Consider the following 6376-nt stretch of genomic DNA (forward strand, 5'->3'; position numbering starts at 1 on the left):
TGACAACAAATAACTTCCCTAAAAGTTGTGAATAAAACAGTAACTGCCAGTTCCTCTTTTTCTGTCCCTTTCTTCAGTGCTGTGTCCTTCTGGGGAATCCCACTCCACCCTCAGCACTTACAGGCAATTCGGAGAGCCCCCCATCCGCCAGTCCTTGAGCATGCTGTTTCCGGAGAGCAGGCGAGGACAGAGAGAGTCCTGGCAAACACCAACCAGCATCGTAACCCGTCATCCCGAAAGCAATCGACCCAGATGCAATCCAGCAAAGTTCAGTGTCCATCACTGTTTTCTTAACCAGCGAGGACTAACAGGACACATTCTTAACTTCATTAAGAATTGCCATCTCCTGGGAGAGGGACAGCAGAGAAGGGGGGAAGGGAGACTCCGGATAGGACAAGATATGACAAAACAATGATGTATAAATTACCAAGGGCATATGAGGGAGGGGGGAATGAGGAGGGAGGGGGGGGAAAAAAAGAGGACCTGATGCAGGGGGCTTAAGTGGAGAGCAAATGCCTTGAGAATGATTGGGGCAGGGAATGTATGGATGTGCTTTATACAATTGATGTATGTATATGTATGGATTGTGGTAAGAGTTGTTTGAGTCCCTAATAAAATGTAAAAGAAGAAAAGAGAAAAAAAAAAAGAAAAAAAAAAAAGAATTGCTATCTCAAATCAGCAGCTAGCTCACCCACTGCCCTCCAGTGGACTCGGACTCCTAGCCCTCTTTCCAGGGCAGTGTAGAGCACCACCATTGGGTTTCCAAGGCAGTCGATCTTTAGAGAAGTAGGCTGCCACTGCTTTCTCCCACAGGGTGGCTGGTGGACTCGAACCAATGGCCTTTGGGTTAGCAGACAAGCACTGCAACCACTCTGCTACCACACACACAAAAAAATTTTTTAATAAACTATTGGAAAGGTGCCAACAATTTACACTCAACTCCTAAGCTACAGGTTAGGGGTTTGGCCCCACCTAGTGATGCTCTGGGAGAACCTGGCCATCTGCCTTAGGGAAAGTCACAGGCAAGAACAAACTCCCGGACAGCTCTACTCTGTCCCACGGGGTCACTACACATCAAAAGTGACTAGCCAGCAACTACAGTGAGATACCTCTCAGACAGAAGGAGAAAGTCAGGCATTGTTTGTAAATATAATCCTACCCCAAGAAAAAGAGCCCTGGTGGCAGAGTGGTTCTCTGTGGGACTGCTAAAGGCAAGGTCGGCAGTTCAGAACCACCTGCTGCTCCACAGAAGAAAGGTGAGGCTTTCTACTCCCCTAGAGATTTACAGTCTTGGAAACCCACAGTGGCAGTTCTACCCTGTCCTCTGGAGTCTCTGGGAGACAGAATTGTCTTGAGAGCAGTGAGTTTGGTTGGGGTCTCTTAGAAAACCTCAGAGGATTCACTTGAAATGGTTTGAGATGATATAAACAATAGTTTGCAGTAACCAAGGGTGAGGTTAATATTGTTCCAACACCTACCTAAGAGATTGGATGGGAAAGCAACAAATGTACAAAATTGAAACACTAAGAATGCTCTTAACCAAATGCAGACGCTGGAGCAGTGACGCCTGGGACCTTCAGAGCATGAATGTGCACCCTTGACTGCTTATGAAGGACCGTCCTCACTCATGGCTGCCAGAGGCCATCTTCCTGTGTCCCCCTTCCCCAGTGTGACCAGAAGCCATGGCTCCGGTTTGCATTTCTGGGAACGGAACGTGCTCTTCACTGCTGTTCACCGTTTAGCTATCTTGTTCCTCAGGAGTCTCTGGGCAGCACAGATGGTTAAGGGCTCAGCTACCGATACCAACCCAAAGGGTGTGGGTACAAATCCACCTGGGAATGTCTTGGAAGAAAGGCCTGGGGATGGACTGGCGAAAGTCCAGCCGAGACCCCGACAGTCCTGTGACACACATGGGTGTGTTGAGCCAAACTTCAGGGGCACTAACTCGTGTCAGGTGACTTGTTCGTCTCTTTTGGACATGGTTTCCAATAGGGAATGAAGGTTCTACTGCTTAGAGAGAAAAAATGAAGAAAACTAACAACAACACTGTGCTTGTGTTCAGTGGCAAAACTCTACTTCTTATTGATCTCTTTGTAAAAAGAGGCTTAAGCAGCTTACAGGGTACCCCAAGGTGACCGCACAGGGACATGGCTGGGACTGTTCCTACCCCAGGAGAGGGGAGATGTTGGGAATCACTCACACTGAGCAGGATTCCAGACTGGGCTCTGGGGTCTGAGGGGTGGTAGAAAGAATCTTTGTGCTGTTGTTGACAATACACACAGCAAGACATATACAAGTCAACAACTTCTTGCACAATTCAGTGACACTGGTCCCAATCCTCCAGTTGAAGGGAGGGAGACATACAAAGAAGGCTGGAGCACTGGGGGTTGGTAGGGCCCAGGTGCGTAGGATCGAGTTGGTGGAGCTGAAGAAGGTGTGCAGCACAACATAAGAAAATGAGGAATTTACAAAAAGCCCTGGTAGTGTAGTGCCTTAAGCATTGGGCTGCCGACTGCAAAGTCAGCAGTTCAAAACCACCAGCCAGTTGGTGAGAGAAAGCTGAGGTTTTCTGCTCCTATAAAGAGTTAGTCTCAAAACCCACCGGGCAGTTCAACCCTGTCCTAGAAAGCTGCTGTGGATCAGAATGGACTCCACAGCAGTGAGTTTGTGTGGATTAGGCACACATTGGCAGGCCCATCATTGGCAGGCTGGTGTGGGTCGAAGAATGGTAGGCTCTGATAGATTAACCAGAGAACACATCTCAGATAAAGGTGATTCCCAGTGACCTTGTGGGAAGGTGTCCAAAGTTCAACAATGGACAGGAGGCGGTAGATGGAGAGGCCTGACTTGGTAGAAGTCATTCTCACCCAGAGCTCAAGGCATAGCCTGAATGGAAGTGCAGGGGAAATGCCTTTGACGACTCAGTGTTGGCGGGAACAGTGAGAGGGTGGGAGATCAAGGAGAGGGGAGACTGAACCCCACTGTAGGATGCCACAAGCCCCCGAGAAAGGCTGGTCACAAGCTCTGCTCTGATTGGCTTCCTAAGTATGACACTTCCTAACAGATGACACAGTCAAACAGTATATTCCTGAGGCCCACATGATTAGCACCCGTCCTGATGTGCTACTGTAGAGTGACCGTGTGATGCCCCGAGTGACTCACAGATTTGACAGCAGATGACCTCTCAGCTGTCCTGACCAGGAGACAGAAGGGCTGGTTTTACCGCCTGAGGTGTTGGGACGAATAAACGGATCATTGGACCTCAGTAACAATTTTAACTGAGCTTCCGAGTCACCCTGTCATGATGCTAGAAATAAAACGACTATTTGTGTGATATTCCTTTGAGCTTAGAAGGTCAGATGCTTCACACAGTCCACAGTCTCCTGCATGAGTGATCGCCCTTTGAAGAGGGCCTCTGTTCAGTGAAGTCATATTCCCCCTGTGGTAGCTGCATAATCTGTTGTCAACTTGAGACTACTAAGAGTGAAGGGGTAGAGTTTAGCCTATCAATCAAGTTGCAGCTTTATGGCCTCATTTGGAAGCACAACAGAGATAAATAGCTTGCTGGAGACCAGATACACACTCACTCCCTGCGAGACATTCCTGCTGACAAGACACATGGAGCTATGCTAGAGCCCTGGAGCTGGAGGAGCCACATGGAGACTCCTGCCAGTGTTAAGATGCTTCCACCGAAACTGGATCCAAAACTTTCCACCCACTGGCCTGTGATCTTCCTGTATTCAGTGTCATTGCATGTGTTTCATGAGTCTGAAGAGGAACCTACAGACTGGTATCTGACATATGGGCTAATATCAGACTTATGGACTTGATCTGGACTGGGCTGGGATTTTAAAAGATCATTTTATTGGGGGGTTATACAGCTCTTATCACCATACATGCATACAATGTCAAGCACATTTATACATATGTTGTCATCAATTTCAAAACATTTTCTACTTGAGCCCTTGGTATGCTTCTCATTTTCCCCCTCCCTTACCCACCCTCTCTTCCTTCATGAACCCTTGCTAATTTATAAACTATTATAATTTTTCATGTCTTACACTGACTGTGGATTTCTCCCTTCACCCACTTTTCTGTTGTCTGTCCCCCTGGGAGGGGGTTATAGGTTGCTCATTGTGATCAGTTCCCTTTCTTCCCCCACCTTCCCTTTACCCTCCTGGTATCACTACTCTCATTATTAGTCCTGAGGGGTTTATCTGTCCTGGATTCTGTGTTTCCAGCTCTTCTCTGTACCCATGTATATACTCTGGTCTAACTGAATATGTAAGGTAGAATTGGAGTCATGATAGTGGGGGAGGGAGGAAGCATTAAAGAACTAGAAGAAAGTTGTATATTTCATGGGTGCCATACTGCACCCTGACTGGCTCATTTCTTCTTTGTGACCCTTCTGTAAGGGGATGTCCAATTGTCTACAGATGGGCTTTGGGTCTCCACTCCACCTCATTCACATTAATATAGTGCCGGCTCTTAAAAGCTTGAAGACAGACAAGTGGCCATCTAGCTTAGAAGCAACAAAGTTCATATGGAAGAAGCACACCAGCCTGTGTGATCATGAAGTGTTGATGGGATCAGGCATCCGGCATTAAAGACCCAGAACAAAAAATCATATCAATGTGATGTTTTATTATATACATGAGTGTCTATGAATTTGTTTCTCTAGTCCACCCAGACTAACACCCCCCCCATAGTATACGGCATTGGCAGCTTTCATGGTATGCACGTGTCAACCAGGGACTGGGACTATACAACAGATCTGTGGGTGGTCGTCAATGAATTTATATTCTAAAAGTTCAAGCATCCAGCTCTCCACGGTGGAACTGCAGCAAATTCCATGAAGGACCACGTCTTGTTGGCCAACCAGAGCCACTGGGTGAGAGGTGTCTCATGCTTAACACCAGAGGGTTTGTTTGCTCTTGGGACCAGGACAGACTGCTACGCTCAGAAGGACTCTCCAGAGGCCCAGGTCGCAGCCTCCAAACCAGACAGAGAGAAGCAACTCCAGTTCACCTGGGTTTTGGAGACCCCTAACTGGCTCTGACACTCCCCCCTGTGTCTTCCTACCTCACACAGGAACTTCGATACTGAGGCTGGGACTCTGCAGGGAGACTTCTGGGGGATGCTCTTGCAAACTACATGTCCCCGGGCTCAGAGAGAAAAACGTGTGTGCCGAGGTATCTCAGAACTGGGTCCAGCGAGGCTCTAAGACTCTGTAAAACTTCAGGGGAAAGTAAAACCAGTGGCTGGCAAGTCACCTATGATGCATGCCCCCCCACCCACCCACCCACCAACCGCCGACACCTGTACTCTAGGGGATTTACATAGCTGTTGACCTTGTGGAAGCTGACCAAGCTTTCCTTCGGGTTTGGACACCCACAGTAGATCCAGACAGGTCCGTGGCCCATTGGAGCTCCTCGGGTGAAAGGGTAGTCTGATGCTAATGCTGAGAGGCAGAGTGAGTTTCCCAGCCAGCCCCTGTGGGCCATCACCACGTCAGAGCCTCCAGGAGAGGTTAAGGGGTCAGGAAGGGAGCATGTTATGATTGGATTTCAGGTGTATTTGGCTGGACAAAGAACCTTGTTGTGACTCTTAGGCAGGAGTGACCCTGCCCACACACCCAGCAGGCTCAGATTTGGGGCACTTTTAGCTCTTCGCTGCCATCTTGTGACTTCAGCGGAAACGCCAAGACACTCCTGTTTGCTGTGTAAGCTCTGGGTGAAGGGCAGGGTGCCAAGGAGGCCACCACCCTCCCCTCCCCATTCCCCTTCATCTCCACCTCTGCTCTCGTGATGTTACCTCGTACACCCCATTATCAGCATCACAGTGAAAGAAGTGTGTCTAGGCACGTCCTGCAGATTGGCAGTTTTATTGGGTTAGGTTTCAATCTCCCTGGGTTCCTGACCCAGGGTCAGCAGCTGCAACCTGGGCCCCTTCTGCAGACCCTGGACCTCTTGCATGCAATCCATTTTCACCGGCGAAAGGGCTGGCCTATACCAAACAACATCAAGGCCATTCTGAGAAATCCCCATAATCAACAGGTTAACCCCCTCCTGCCAACCTCGGTCCTGCCCTCCCCCCTCTCCCTCAGCTCTGCCAGCTCCCATATGGCCTTAAGGGACTGAACTACTGTAGCTCATAGAATGACTTAACCCTTACCAAAGTTCCCAGCCCAGAGACAGTATTGGGGTGCCCCTCTCAGAAATGGGGTTGGCTCCAGAGAACACAGAACCTCTTTCTTGCTTCTCCCAGTTGTCTGCCTCCCAGAGCCTCATTCAGGGTCTTCTGTGGGACTAGATCATCCTTGTGTGCTTCCCGAGGGCGCTGTGAAAGCTGTCATCCTAGATCCAGACAAGAGCAT

This window comes from Tenrec ecaudatus, chromosome 1 (genome assembly GCF_050624435.1).
Source record: "Tenrec ecaudatus isolate mTenEca1 chromosome 1, mTenEca1.hap1, whole genome shotgun sequence".
Taxonomy (NCBI): domain Eukaryota; kingdom Metazoa; phylum Chordata; class Mammalia; order Afrosoricida; family Tenrecidae; genus Tenrec; species Tenrec ecaudatus.